Raw genomic sequence first — 16,936 nt, 5'->3', positions numbered from 1 at the left:
GCACAGTACAGCACAGGAACAGGCCATTCGGCCCTCCAAGCCTGCGCCGATCTTGATGCCTGCCTAAACTAAAACCTTCTGCACTTCCGGTGTCCGTATGCCTCTATTCCCATCCTATTCATGTATTTGTCAAGATGCCTCTTAAACGTCTCTATGGTACCTGCTTCCACCACCTCCCCCGGCAACAAGTTCCAGACACTCACCACCCTCTGTGTAAAGAGCTTGCCTCGCACATCCCCTCTAAACTTTGCCCCTCTCAGCTTAAACCACCTATAACCTCGTTGGTTATAAAATATGTTCAATACATTTACTTTGTACATTCAATTAAATTGTAATTTAAATGCATTCATAAAAGCAACCTCGTTCTTTATTGAATGTAATATTCACAGAAAATGCAAAGTACAGTATGTAAATAATGAATCACCATCAGTGAATAACTGATTTGATTCTGTTTATTTATTCAGTCAGTAAGTAAAGAAAATTAACTTTCTCCAAAATGGAATGAGGACCTGAGAAGGATAAACACAGAGGAAGCGAGATCAACAATAAAACTCACCCAATCTGACAACAACCGAACCACAACTACAACTCACACTTTCTCTCACTAATTGTTCTGGACATTTCAGAAGTTTATCTTGATGAATTTTTCACATTGCTGCTTCTCTCTCTCTCCTGTTCATCTCTTTCGGTTTCCTTCTCCCTTCTCTTTCTCTCCTTCCTCCTTTCAGTCATTTTGTCTATCCCTCTGGATTACACGCGCCCTGCAAACTGTTCCTCAGTGCTCCTTTTTTGCATCCTGTTTAATCCTAAAATCCTGCATCTGTATTCTCGTCACAAGCCCCATGCTCAATAGGATAGGCAGATTTTTGGTCTCTCAGGGAATCAGGGGATATAGTGAGCGGGTGGGAAAGTGGAGTTGAATCCGAAGATCAACCACGCTGGTATTGAATGGCGGAGCAGGCTCGATGGGCCGTCTGGTCTAATCCTGTTCCTATTTCTTCTGTTCTTGTTTTCAACGATTCTATTCTAAGAGCCAGTTTGTTCAATGATGACGCCTCTGTGAATATTTTAATGTATTTACAGATTACCAAGTCTCCACCTGCTCACCTACACTCTTCACTTCATCTACAATGCATCAAATAAACAGAATCGAAAGCTTCTTCCAGACAAACCTCACAATCCTTCTCCTGGAATTATAAAGTTCATTGTTATAATGTGAGATTGTTTAATGAATAAAACACCAACATCAGCGCTGCAGCTGATAATCTACAGATAAATGGAAAAGCTTTCGATTCCAACTGATAGTGTAAACAAATAAACCTATATCACATCACATTCTATTTAACAATATATCCAGTGACAGTGAAGGCTCCACAGTGAAGCAGAGAAGGAGAATTGTAAGAGGCAGCAGCAAACTCAGTTCAGTAGCCAGACCTCTGAAACAGCGTCAGACACACTCAGAATGAAATAATATTTTATTACAGTGATAATCAACAAATGCATTGCAATCCCAGTTAAACTGAACCATGTCATTGGGGAGGGAGGACATTGTTCTGAGCCCTTGTAACACAAAGTCCATGAGTTGTCTCATTATCAGTCACTGAAAACACATTCATAAAAACATTCCAGGACAGGTTAGATCCAGAACATGAAACTGTTAAAAGCTCCTGATAGTCTGCTTCCTTCTCTGAGCCGAGACACCTGATTCAAATGCATTCATTACACAGAATAATCCAGTAACAATACCAGATTTGGATAAACAAAGGTCATTACTGAAATCATTCAGTCACTCCGACAAGACTGAACATGCTGAAAGTTAGGAGATGCCATCAGTGAACTGTTGGAACAGGAGGCTGAGTAAAACGCACAGTGAGAAATAATACCAAGTACAGCAGCACAGTTAACATGGATTTACATCATTCACAGTTAATATATAGGCTTACCAGGAACACCAATTGCAGCAAGTACTGGATAATAAATAGATCGGATCTGAAGGATTGCTGGATATCCCATTTCTGTGAGAAGCAGAGACTTCTGTTAGCCTGGAACCCACAGCTGCAGTGGTCACTCTGAGCTGATCCATTTCAATGGCTCCTGATTTATCCAGGGAATAAGTCTCCAGTGACACGGTTATACCTCTGATTATTACTATTAGTTACACTCACCTGAACAAACACATTACATCAGCAACTTTGAATGTATTAGAGGCGGTTCAAAGGAGGTTTACTGGATTAATACCTGGAATGGGCGGGTTGTTTTATGAGGAAGGTTGGACAAACTGGTCTTGTTTTCACTCTAGTTTAGAAGTGTGAGGGGAAACTTGATTAAAGTATATAAGATCCTGAGCGGTCTTGACAAGGTGGTTGTGGACAGGATGTTTCCTCCTGTGGGGGAGTCCTGAATTAGGGGCACTGTTTTCAAATTAGGGGCCGCCATTTTAGGACAGTGATGAGGAAATTGTTTTTTTCTCTGAGGGTTGTGCGACATTGGAATTCTTTGCTTTCCAAGGTGGTGGAGGCGGGGTCATTGAATAATTTTAAGGTGGAGGTGAATGGATTCTTGTTAGGCAAGGGAATCAATGGTTATCGGGGCAGATGGGAGTGTGGAATTCAAGACATAAACAGATCAGCCATGATCTTATTGAATGGTGGAGGAGGCTCGATGGGTCGAATGGCCTACTTCTGCTCCTAATTCATATGTCTTTATGCTCATATTTACTTGTTGATTCAACATTGGTTAATGTTTCCAGTAAAGTTAGAACTGTGCCACCTCTTGACTCCATTCCTCCAGTTCAATTCTGACTGGCAACACGTCAATATCAACTGGTCCAAAACTCTGCTGCTGATGTCCAGTCCTTACCAAGTCCCTCTCCTCCATCACCCTCACATTCACTACCCTCATTGGCTCCCATTTCCCTAACCCCTTGTAATTAAAATTGTTATCATTGAGTTAAAATCACTCCATGTCCTCACCCCTCCCCATCTCTAGCCTTTCCCCAAACCTGCAGCAAACTTATCCGTGATCTCTCCATACCTCTGACATTGGCCTCTTTCACTGCGACTGACATCACTTGGTTCCATTAGAACCATAGAACCATCAAAGAATTATGGCATAGAAGGAGACCATTCAGCCCGTCATATCCGTGCTGGCCAAAAAAACGAGTTGCGCAATCTAATCCCACCTTTCCAGCACCTTGTCCATAGTCATGCCGGTTACAGCAGTTCAGGTGCATGTCCAGGTACTTTTAAAAGAATTGAGGGTTTCTGTCTCCACCACCATTCCTGGCAGTGAATTGCAGACACCCACCACCCTTTGGGTGAAAAAAGTTTCGCTCATGTCTCCTCTAATCACCTTAAATCTGTGCCCCCGGTAATAGACGTCTCCGCGAGGGGAAACAGATCCTGCCTGTCTACTCGATCTTGGCCCCTCTGAGTCAGCTCGAAGGAAAATGACTCTATACAATCTTTCCTCATAGCTGCACCTTTCGTGCCCTGCACCATTCTTGTAAATCTCTTCTGTCCCCTCTCTAGAACAATTATGTCCTTTCTGTAATGTGGCGAGAAGATCTGAACGCAATAGTCCAACTGTGGCCCATCCAGTGTTTCAAACAGTTCCAGCATTACAACCCTACTTTTCATTCTATATCTCGGCTATTAAAGGAAAGCATTCCATATGCCTTCTACATATCTACCTGTCCTGCCCCCTTCAGGGACCTGTGGACATGCACTCCAGGGTCTCTCACTTCTTCTACCCCTCTCAAGGTCCTCCCATTTGTTGTGCATTCTCTCGCTTTGTTTGCCCTCCCCAAATGCATTACCTCAGATTAATCCAGAATGTAATTCCATTTACCACTTTACCGCCACTCAACCAAACCATTGATATAATTCTGGAGTCCACCGCTATCCTCTTCACTATCAACTGCACGGCCAATTTTTGTGTCATCTGCACATTTCCCAATCTTGCCTTCCACATATACATCTCAAATCATTAATATATACCACAAACAGCAAGGAACCCAACACTGAGCCCTGTGGAACTCCCACTGGAAACTGCTTTCAATAAGAAAAATCATACATCGCACTTTGTTTCCTGTCACTGAGCTAATTTTGGAACCAACTCGATCTTTTTTGACCAGTTGCCATGTGGGAACTTGTCAAATGCCTTCCTGAAATCCATGGAGACAACATCCACTGAACGACCCTCATCAATCGTCTTTGTTACTTACTCAGAAAAAATCAGTTAAGTTAGTAAGACACGACCTTCCCTGAACAAATGCATATTGAGTAACCCGAGCCTTTTTAAGCAACAGTTTATCCTAGCTCTGAGAATTGACTCTAATTATTTGTCCACCACTGAAGTCTGACTGACCGGCCTGTAATTATTTGGTCTATCCCTTGCACCCCTTTTAAATAATGATACAACCTTTGTAGACCTCAGATCCTCTGGTAGGTCACATGCATGTAGTGAGGATTTGAAGATGATCCTCAGAGCATCCGCTATTTCCCCACTGAATTCCTTTAATAGTCTGGGATATATTCCATCCAGCCCTGGTGAAGTATCCATTTTCAAGGATGTTAGACACTCTAGCTCTTCCTCTCTCCTTAAACTTATCGTAACTTCTCCAATCTGTCTTCATGATTACGTTTCATCATCCCTGGAGACACTCTCGTGAATCTTTTCTGGACCCTCATCAATGCCCTCACATCTTTCGTGCAATGTCTACAATATTCATACCCTTCATTGAAGAAAACATTCCTTTTGAACCCCTTCGTGTCTAATACAGCCCTGGTCAACACCAGCACTGCTGAGAAAATCCCCACAACCATGAACAATGGACTGCTGCTGAATTCCCCCAAAGAATACAAAGAACCTCCCGTACAATTACACACTGTGAAAATCAGCCTCCTGTCTAATTCCCAATGTGAACATCCTCCGGTCTAATACTCCACATTGCACACATGCCCTCCTGTATAATTCCCCAATGTGAAAACCATCCACCTGCATAATTCCCCTGAGATCAGCCTCCTGCAAAATTCCCCCTGTGAACACCATCATGTCTAATTCCCCTGTGAACACCCTCCTGTCTAATTCCCCCTGTGAAAACACTCCTGTCTAATACCACCTATGAACAACCTCCTATCGAATTCCCCCCATGAACACCCTCCTGTCTAATTACCCCCATGAACACCCTCCTGTCCAATTACCCCGGTGAACAGCCTCCTGTCCAATTCACCTGCGACAACGCCCTGTGTAATTCCACCTGTGAACACGCTCCTGTCCAATTCCCCCTGTGATCACCCTTCAGACGAATACCACCTGTGAGCAACCTCCTGTTTTATTCCCCCTGTGAACACCTTCCTGACTAATTCCCCCTGTGAACACCTCCTGTCTAATTCCCCTGTGACGCCCTCCTGTCTAATTCCCCCTGTGAGCACCTCCTGTCTAATTCCCCTGTGACACCCTCCAGAGCAATTCCCCCTGTGAACACCTCCTGTCTAATTCCCCTGAGACACCCTCCTGTCTAATTCCCCCTGTGAACACCTCCTGTCTAATTCCCCTGTGAAACCCTCCTGTCTAATTCCCCCTGTGAACACACTCCTGTCTAATTTCCCCTGTGAACACCTCCTGCCAAATTCCCCAGTGAACACCGTCCTGTCAAATTCCCCCTGTGACACCCTCCTGACTAATTCCCCCTGTGAACACCTCCTGTCTAATTCCCCCTGTGAAAACACTCCTGTCTAATACCACCTATGAACAACCTCCTGTCGAATTCCCCCCATGAACAACCTCCTGTCTAATTCCCCCCATGAACACCCTCCTGTCTAATTCCCCCTGTGAACACACTCCTGTCTAATTTCCCCTGTGAACACCTCCTGCCAAATTCCCCAGTGAACACCGTCCTGTCAAATTCCCCCTGTGAACACCCTCCTGTCTAATTCCCCAGTGAACACCCTCATGTCTAATTCCCCCTGTGAACACACTCCTGTCCAATTCCCGCTGTGAACACCCTCCTATCTAATACCCACTGTGAACACCCTCCTGTCTAAATCCGCCTGTGAACACTCTCCTATCCCCTGTGAACACCCTCCTGTCTAATTCCCGTGTGAACACACACCAGTCTAATTCCCCCTGTGAACACCCTCCTATCTAATCCCCCCTGTAAACACCCTGCTGTCTTAATCCCCGTGAACACCCTCCTATCTAATATCCCATCTGAACACCCTCCTGTCTCATTCCCCTGTGAACACGCTCCTATCTAATATCCCATGTGAACACCATCCTGTCTAATTCCCCTGTGAACATGCTCCTGTCTAATTCCCCCTGCGAACACGCTCCTGTCTAATTCCCCCTGTGAACACGCTCCTGTCTAATTCCCCCCGTGATCACCCTCCTGTGCAATTCGACCTATGAACACCCTCCTGTCTAATACCACCTATGAACAACATCCTGTCGAATTCGCCCCATGAACACCCTCCTGTCTAATTCCCCCGGTGACCACCCTCCTGTCTAATTCCCCCTGTGAACACCTCCTGTCTAATTCCCATGTGACACCCTCCTGACTAACTCCCCCTGTGAACACCTCCTGTCTAACTCCCCTGTGACACCCTCCTGACTAATTCCACCTGTGAACACCTCCTGTCTAATTCCCCTGTGACACCCTCCTGTCTAATTCCCCCTGTGAACACCTCCTGTCTAATTCCCATGTGACACCCTCCTGACTAATTCCCCCTGTGAACACCTCCTGTCTAACTCCCCTGTGACACCCTCCTGTCCAATTCCCACTGTGAACGCACTCCTGTCGAATACCACCTATGAACAACATCCTGTCGAATTCGCCCCATGAACACCCTCCTGTCTAATTCCCCCGGTGAACACCCTCCTGTCTAATTCCCCCTGTGAACACATTCATGACTAATTCCCCCTGTGAACACCTCCTGTCTAATTCCCCTGTGACACCCTCCGGTCTAATTCCCCCTGTGAACACCTCCTGTCTAATTCCCTTGTGACAACCTCCTGTCTAATTCCCCTTGTGAACACCTCCTGTCTAATACCCCTGAGACACCCTCCTGAATAATTCCACCTGTGAACACCTCCTGTCTAATTCCCCTGTGACACCCTCCTGACTAATTCCCCCTGTGAACACCTCCTGTCTAACTACCCTGTGACAACCTCCTGTCTTATTCCCCCTGTGAACACACTCCTGTCTAATTCACCCTGTGAACACACCCCGGTCTTATACCACCTATGAACAACCTCCTGTCGAATTCCCCCCATGAACACCCTCCTGTCTAATTCCCCCCATGAACACACTCCTGTCTAATTCCCCCGGTGAACACCCCCTTGTCAAATTCCCCTGCGACACCGCCCTGTTTAATTCCACCTGTGAACACGCTCCTGTCAAATTCCCCCTGTGAACACCCTCCTGTCCAATTCCCCCTGTGATCACCCTCCAGTCTAATACCACCTGTGAGCAACCTCCTGTCTAATTCCCCCTGTGAACACCTTCCTGACTAATTCCCCCTGTGAACACATCCTGTCTAATTCCCCTGTGACATCCTCCTGACTAATTACCCCTGTGAACACCTCCTGTATAATTCCCCTGTGACACCCTCCTGTCTAATTCCCCCTGTGAACACCTCCTGTCTAATTGCCCTGTGACACCCTCCTGACTAATTCCCCCTGTGAACACCCTCCTGTCTAATTCCCCTGTGACACCCTCCTATCTAATTCCACCTGTGAACACCTCCTGTCTAATTCTCCTGTGACACCCTCCTGTCTAATTCCCCCTGTGAACATACCCCTGTCTCATTCCCCCTGTGAACACCTTGGTGCCTAATTCCCCCGGTGAACACCCTCCTGTCTAATTCCCCCTGTGAACACCTTCCTGACTAATTCCCCCTGTGAACACCTCCTGTCTGATTCCCCTGTGACACACTCCTGTCTGATTCCCCCTGTGAACACCTCCTGTCTAATTCCCCTGTGACACCCGCCTGTCTAATTCCCCCTGTGAACACCTCCTGTCTAATTCCCCTGTGACACCCTCCTGTCCAATTCCCCCTGTGAAAACCTCCCGTCTAATTCCCCTGAGACACCCTCCTGTCTGTTCCCCCTGTGAGCATCCTCCTGTCTCATTCACACTGTGAACATGCTCCTGTCCATTTCCACCTGTGAGCACCCTCCTGTCTCATTCACACTGTGAACACCCTCCTGACTAATTTCCCCTGTGATCACCCCCCTGTCTAATTCCCCTGTGACACCCTCCTGTCTAATACCCCCTGTGAACACCCTCCTGTCCAATTCCCCCTGTGATCACCCTCAAGTCTCATACCACCTGTGAACAACCTCCTGTCTAATTCCCCCTGTGAACAACATCCTGTCTAATTCCCCCTGTGAACACCCAAGTGACTAATTCCCACTGTGATCCCCCTCCTCTCTAATTCATCTGTGACACCCCCCTGTCTAATTCCCCCTGTGAACACCCTCCTGTCTCATTCAAACTGTGAACTCGCTCCTGTCTAATTCCACCTGTGAACATCCTCCTGTCTAATTCCCGCTGTGAACACCCTCCTATCTAATATCCCATGTGAACACCCTCCTGTATAATTCCCCTGTGAACACACCCCCTATCTAATAACCCGTGTGAACACCATCCTGTCTAATACCCCTGTGAACACGCTCCTGTCCAATTCCCCCTGTGAATACGCTCCTGTCTAATTCCCCCGTGAACACCCTCCTGTCTAATTCCACCTATGAACACCCCACTATCGAATTCCACCTATGAACACCGTCCTGTCTAATTCCCCTGTGAACACGCTCCTGTCTAATTCCCCCTGTGAACACTCTCCTGTCTAATTCCACCTATGAACACCGTCCTGTCTTATTCCCCTGTGAACACGCTCCTGTCTAATTCCCCCTGTGAACACCCACCTGCCTAATTCCCCTGTGAGCACGCTCCAGTCTAATTCCCCTGTGAACACCCTCCTGTCTAATTTCTCTGTGATCACCCTGCTGTCTCATTCCCCTGTGAACACCCTCCTGTCTAATTCCCCCGGTGAACAACGTCCTGTCTAATTCCCCCTGTGAACACCCTCCTGTTTAATTCCCCTGTGACACCCTCCTGTCTAATTCCCCCTGTGAACACCCTCCTGTCCAATTCCCCCTGTGATCTCCCTCCAGTCTAATACCACCTGTGAACAACCTCCTGTCTAATTCCCCCTGTGAACAACATCCTGTCTAATACCCCCTGTGAACACCCAAGTGACTAATTCCCCCTGTGAACCCCCTCCTGTCTAATTACCCTGTGACACCCCCTCTCTAATTCCCCCTGTGAATACACTCCTGTCTCATTCAAACTGTGAACCCGCTCCTGTCTAATTCACCCTGTGATACCCCTCCTGTCTAATTCACCCTGTGAACATCCTCCTGTCTACTTCCCGCTGTGAACACCCTCCTGCCGATTCCCCTGAGATCACCCTCCTGTCTAAATCCCCGTGAACACACTCCTATCTGATATCCCATGTGAACACCCTCCTGTATAATTCCCCTGTGAACACGCTCCTATCTAATATGCCATGTGAACACCCTCCTGTATAATCCCCACTGTGAACACCCTCCTGTCTAAATCCCCGTGAACACCCTCCTATCTAATATCCCTTGTGAACACCCTCCTGTCTAATTCCCCTGTGAACACGCTCCTGTCTAATTCCACCTATGAACACCCTCTAGTCTAATTCCCCCTGTGAACACACACCCTATCTAATACCCCCTGTGAACACCATCTTGTCTAATTCCCCTGTGAACTCGCTCCTGTCTAATTCCCCCTGTGAACACGCTCCTGTCTAATTCCCCCTGTGAACACCCGACTGTCAAATTCCACCGATGAACACCCCACTATCTAATTCCACTTATGAACACCCTCCTGCCTTATTCCCCTGTGAACATGCTCCTGTCTAATTCCCCCTGTGAACACCCTCCTGTCTAATTCCCGCTGTGAACACCCACCTGTCTAATTCACCTGTGAACACCCTCCTGTGTAATTCCCCCTGTGATCATCCTCCTGTCTAATTCCCCTTGTGAACACCCTCCTGTCTCATTCACATTGTGAACACCCTCCAGTCTAATTCCACCTGTGAACACCGTCCTGTTTAATTCCCCCTGTGAACATCCTCCTATCTAATTCCACCTGTGAACACCCTCCTGCCTAATTCCCCCTGTGAACACCGTACTGTCTAATGCCCCCTGTGAACACCCTCCTGCCTAATTCCCCTGTGATCACCCTCCTGCCTAATTCCGCTGTGAACACCCTCGTGACTAATTCCCCTGTGAACACTCTCCTGTCTAATTCCCCTGTGAACTCCCTCCTGTCTAATTCCCCCTGTGAACACCCTCCTGTCTAATTCCCCTGTGAACACCCTGCTGTCTAATTCCCCTGTGACACCCTCCTGTCTAATTCCCCCTGTGAACACCCTCCTGTCCAATTCCCCCTGTGAACTCCCTCCAGTCTAATACCACCTGTGAACAACCTCCTGTCTAATTCCCCCTGTGAACAACATCCTGTCTAAATCCTCCTGTGAGCACCCAAGTGACTAATTCCCCCTGTGAACCCCCTCCTGTCTAATTCCCCTTTGACACCCCCCTGTCTAATTCCCCCTGTGAACACCCTCCTGTCTCATTCAAACTGTGAACACGCTCCTGTCTAATTCCACCTGTGAACACCCTCCTGTCTAATTCACCCTGTGAGACCCCTCCTGTCTAATTCACCCTGTGAACATCCTCCTGTCTAATTCCCGCTGTGAACACCCTCCTGCCTAATTCCCCTGAGAACACACGCCTGTCTCATTCACACTGTGTACACGCTCCTGTCTAATTCCCCCAGTGAACACCCTCCTGTCTAATTCAAAAGTGAACACCCTCCTGCCTAATTCCCCTGTGATCACCCACCTGTCTGATTCCCCGTGTGAACACGCTCCTGTCTAATTCACCCTGTGAACAAACACATGTCTAATTCCCCTGTGAACACCCTCCTGTCCAATTCCCCTGTGACAATCTACTGTCTAATTCCCCCTGTGAACACCCTCCTGTCTCATTCACATTGTGAACACCCTCCAGTCTAATTCCACCTGTGAACACCCTCCTGTGTAAATCCCCCTGTGATCATCCTCCTGTCTAATTCCCCCTGTGAACACCCTCCTGTCTCATTCACATTGTGAACACCCTCCAGTCTAATTCCACCTGTGAACACCCTCCTGTTTAATTCCCCCTGTGAACATCCTCCTGTCTAATTCCACCTGTGAACACCCTCCTGCCTAATTCCCCGGTGAACACCGTACTGTTTAATTCCCCCTGTGAACACCCTCCTGTCTTATTCCCCCTGTGAACATCCTCCTGTCTAATTCCCCCTGTGAACACCCTCCTGTCTTATTCCCCCTGTGAACACCCTCCTGTCATATTCCCCCTGTGAACACCCTCCTGTCTAATTCCCCTGTGAACACCATACTGTTTAATTCCCCCTGTGAACACCCACCAGTCTAATTCCACCTGTGAACACCCTCCTGACTAATTCCCCCTGTGAACACCCTCCTTTCTAATTCCCCTGTGAACACCGTCCTGTTTAATTCCCCCTGCGAACACCGCACTGTCCAATGCCCCCTGTGAACACCCTCCTGCCTAATTCCCCTGTGATCACCCTCCTGACTAATTCCGCTGTGAACACCCTCGTGCCTAATTCCCCTGTGAACACGCTCCTGTCTAATTCACCTGTGAACACCCTCCTGTCCAATTCCCCCTGTGAACTCCCTCCTGTCTAATTCCCCTGTGAATATCCTGCTGTCTAATTCCCCTGTGACACCCTCCTGTCTAATTCCCCCTGTGAACACCCTCCTGTCCAATTCCCCCTGTGATCACCCTCCAGTCTAATACCACCTGTGAACAACCTCCTGTCTAATTCCCCCTGTGAACAACATCCTGTCTAATTCCCCCTGTGAACACCCAAGTGACTAATTCCCCCTGTGAACCCCCTCCTGTCTAATTCCCCTTTGACACCCCCCTGTCTAATTCCCCCTGTGAACACCCTCCTGTCTCATTCAAACTGTGAACACGCTAGTGTCTAATTCCACCTGTGAACACCCTCCTGTCTAATTCACCCTGTGAAACCCCTCCTGTCCAATTCACCCTGTGAGCATCCTCCTGTCTAATTCCCGCTGTGAACACCCTCCTGCCTAATTCCCCTGAGAACACACGCCTGTCTCATTCACACTGTGTACACGCTCCTGTCTAATTCCCCCGGTGAACACCCTCCTATCTAATTCCACCTGTGAACACCCTCCTGTCACATTCACACTGTGAACACCCTCCTGTCTAATTCCCCCAGTGAACACCCTCCTGCCTAATTCCCCTGAGTTCACCCTCCTGCCTAATTCCTCTGTGAACAACCACGAGCCTAATTCCCCTGTGGACACCCTCCAGTCTAATTCCCCTGTGGACACCCTTCTGCCTAATTCCCCTGTGAACACCCTCCTGTCTAATTCCCGTGCGAACAACCTTTTGCTTCATTCCCCTGTGAACACCATCATGTCGATCTCCCCTGTGAACGCCCGAATGTCCAATTCCCCTGTGACAATCTACTGTCTAATTCCCCCTGTGAACACCCTCCTGTCTCATTCACATTGTGAACACCGTCCAGTCTAATTCCACCTGTGAACACCTTCCTGTGTAATTCCCCCTGTGATCATCCTCCTGTCTAATTCCCCCTGTGAACACCCTCCTGTCTCATTCACATTGTGAACACCCTCCAGTCTAATTCCACCTGTGAACACCCTCCTGCCTAATTCCCCCTGTGAACACCCTCCTGTCTATTTCCCCCTGTGAACGCCCTCCTGTCTAATTCCCCCTGTGAACACTCTCCTGTCTAATTCACCCTGTGATACCCCTCCTGTCCAATTCACCCTGTGAACATCCTCCTGTCTACTTCCCGCTGTGAACACCCTCCTGCCGATTCCCCTGAGATCATGCTCCTGTCTAAATCCCCGTGAACACACTCCTATCTGATATCCCATGTGAACACCCTCCTGTATAATTCCCCTGTGAACACGCTCCTATCTAATATGCCATGTGAACACCCTCCTGTATAATCCCCCCTGTGAACACCCTCCTGTCTAAATCCCCGTGAACACCCTCCAATCTAATATCCCTTGTGAACACCCTGCTGTCTAATTCCCCTGTGAACACGCTCCTGTCTAATTCCACCTATGAACACCCTCCAGTCTAATTCCCCCTGTGAACACACCCCCTATCTAATACCCCCTGTGAACACCATCCTGTCTAATTCCCCTGTGAACTCGCTCCTGTCTAATTCCCCCTGTGAACACGCTCCTGTCTAATTCCCCCTGTGAACACCCTACTGTCAAATTCCACCGATGAACACCCCACTATCTAATTCCACTTATGAACACCCTCCTGCCTTATTCCCCTGTGAACATGCTCCTGTCTAATTCCCCCTGTGAACACCCTCCTGTCTAATTCCCGCTGTGAACATCCACCTGTCTAATTCACCTGTGAACACCCTCCTGTGTAATTCCCCTTGTGAACACCCTCCTGTCTCATTCACATTGTGAACACCCTCCAGTCTAATTCCCCCTGTGAACACCCTCCTGTCTAATTCCCGCTGTGAACATCCACCTGTCTAATTCACCTGTGAACACCCTCCTGTGTAATTCCCCTTGTGAACACCCTCCTGTCTCATTCACATTGTGAACACCCTCCAGTCTAATTCCACCTGTGAACACCGTCCTGTTTAATTTCCCCTGTGAACATCCTCCTGTCTAATTCCACCTGTGAACACCCTCCTGCCTAATTCCCCCTGTGAACACCCTCCTGTCTAAATCCCCGTGAACACCCTCCAATCTAATATCCCTTGTGAACACCCTGCTGTCTAATTCCCCTGTGAACACGCTCCTGTCTAATTCCACCTATGAACACCCTCCAGTCTAATTCCCCCTGTGAACACACCCCCTATCTAATACCCCCTGTGAACACCATCCTGTCTAATTCCCCTGTGAACTCGCTCCTGTCTAATTCCCCCTGTGAACACGCTCCTGTCTAATTCCCCCTGTGAACACCCTACTGTCAAATTCCACCGATGAACACCCCACTATCTAATTCCACTTATGAACACCCTCCTGCCTTATTCCCCTGTGAACATGCTCCTGTCTAATTCCCCCTGTGAACACCCTCCTGTCTAATTCCCGCTGTGAACATCCACCTGTCTAATTCACCTGTGAACACCCTCCTGTGTAATTCCCCTTGTGAACACCCTCCTGTCTCATTCACATTGTGAACACCCTCCAGTCTAATTCCACCTGTGAACACCGTCCTGTTTAATTTCCCCTGTGAACATCCTCCTGTCTAATTCCACCTGTGAACACCCTCCTGCCTAATTCCGCTGTGAACACCCTCGTGCCTAATTCCCCTGTGAACACGCTCCTGTCTAATTCCCCTGTGAACTCCCTCCTGTCTAATTCCCCCTGTGAACACCCTCCTGTCTAATTTCCCTGTGAACACTCTGCTGTTTAATTCCCCTGTGACACCCTCCTGTCTAATTCTCCCTGTGAACACCCTCCTGTCCAATTCCCCCTGTGATCTCCCTCCAGTCTAATACCACCTGTGAACAACCTCCTGTCTAATTCCCCTTGTGAACAACATCCTGTCTAATACCCCCTGTGAACACCCAAGTGACTAATTCCCCCTGTGAACCCCCTCCTGTCTAATTACCCTGTGACACCCCCTCTCTAATTCCCCCTGTGAATACACTCCTGTCTCATTCAAACTGTGAACCCGCTCCTGTCTAATTCACCCTGTGATACCCCTCCTGTCTAATTCACCCTGTGAAGATCCTCCAGTCTACTTCCCGCTGTGAACACCCTCCTGCCGATTCCGCTGAGATCACCCTCCTGTCTAAATCCCATTGAACACACTCCTATCTGATATCCCATGTGAACACCCTCCTGTATAATTCCCCTGTGAACACGCTCCTATCTAATATGCCATGTGAACACCCTCCTGTATAATTCCCCCTGTGAACACCCTCCTGTCTAAATCCCCGTGAACACCCTCCTATCTAATATCCCTTGTGAACACCCTCCTGTCTAATACCCCCTGTGAACACCATCCTGTCTAATTCCCCTGTGAACTCGCTCCTGTCTAATTCCCCCTGTGAACACGCTCCTGTCTAATTCCGCCTGTGAACACCCTACTGTCAAATTCCACCGATGAACACCCCACTATCTAATTCCACTTATGAACACCCTCCTGCCTTATTCCCCTGTGAACATGCTCCTGTCTAATTCCCCCTGTGAACACCCTCCTGTCTAATTCCCGCTGTGAACACCCACCTGTCTAATTCACCTGTGAACACTCTCCTGTGTAATTCCCCTTGTGAACACCCTCCTGTCTCATTCACATTGTGAACACCCTCCAGTCTAATTCCACCTGTGAACACCCTCCTGCCTAATTCCCCCTGTGAACACCGTACTGTCTAATGCCCCCTGTGAACACCCTCCTGCCTAATTCCCCTGTGATCACCCTCCTGCCTAATTCCGCTGTGAACACCCTCGTGCCTAATTCCCCTGTGAACACGCTCCTGTCTAATTCCCCTGTGAACTCCCTCCTGTCTAATTCCCCCTGTGAACACCCTCCTGTCTAATTCCCCTGTGAACACTCTGCTGTTTAATTCCCCTGTGACACCCTCCTGTCTAATTCTCCCTGTGAACACCCTCCTGTCCAATTCCCCCTGTGATCTCCCTCCAGTCTAATACCACCTGTGAACAACCTCCTGTCTAATTCCCCCTGTGAACAACATCCTGTCTAATACCCCCTGTGAACACCCAAGTGACTAATTCCCCCTGTGAACCCCCTCCTGTCTAATTACCCTGTGACACCCCCTCTCTAATTCCCCCTGTGAATACACTCCTGTCTCATTCAAACTGTGAACCCGCTCCTGTCTAATTCACCCTGTGATACCCCTCCTGTCTAATTCACCCTGTGAAGATCCTCCAGTCTACTTCCCGCTGTGAACACCCTCCTGCCGATTCCGCTGAGATCACCCTCCTGTCTAAATCCCATTGAACACACTCCTATCTGATATCCCATGTGAACACCCTCCTGTATAATTCCCCTGTGAACACGCTCCTATCTAATATGCCATGTGAACACCCTCCTGTATAATTCCCCCTGTGAACACCCTCCTGTCTAAATCCCCGTGAACACCCTCCTATCTAATATCCCTTGTGAACACCCTCCTGTCTAATACCCCCTGTGAACACCATCCTGTCTAATTCCCCTGTGAACTCGCTCCTGTCTAATTCCCCCTGTGAACACGCTCCTGTCTAATTCCCCCTGTGAACACCCTACTGTCAAATTCCACCGATGAACACCCCACTATCTAATTCCACTTATGAACACCCTCCTGCCTTATTCCCCTGTGAACATGCTCCTGTCTAATTCCCCCTGTGAACACCCTCCTGTCTAATTCCCGCTGTGAACACCCACCTGTCTAATTCACCTGTGAACACCCTCCTGTGTAATTCCCCTTGTGAACACCCTCCTGTCTCATTCACATTGTGAACACCCTCCAGTCTAATTCCACCTGTGAACACCGTCCTGTTTAATTCCCCCTGTGAACATCCTCCTGTCTAATTCCACCTGTGAACACCCTCCTGCCTAATTCCCCCTGTGAACACCGTACTGTCTAATGCCCCCTGTGAACAGCCTCCTGCCTAATTCCCCTGTGATCACCCTCCTGCCTAATTCCGCTGTAAACACCCTCGTGCCTAATTCCCCTGTGAACACGCTCCTGTCTAATTCCCCTGTGAACTCCCTCCTGTCTAATTCCCCCTGTGAACACCCTCCTGTCTAATTCCCCTGTGAACACCCTGCTGTC

Source organism: Heterodontus francisci, chromosome 21 (assembly GCF_036365525.1).
Source record: "Heterodontus francisci isolate sHetFra1 chromosome 21, sHetFra1.hap1, whole genome shotgun sequence".
In the NCBI taxonomy this organism is placed as follows: Eukaryota; Metazoa; Chordata; class Chondrichthyes; order Heterodontiformes; family Heterodontidae; genus Heterodontus; species Heterodontus francisci.
This window is presented reverse-complemented; position numbering follows the sequence as displayed.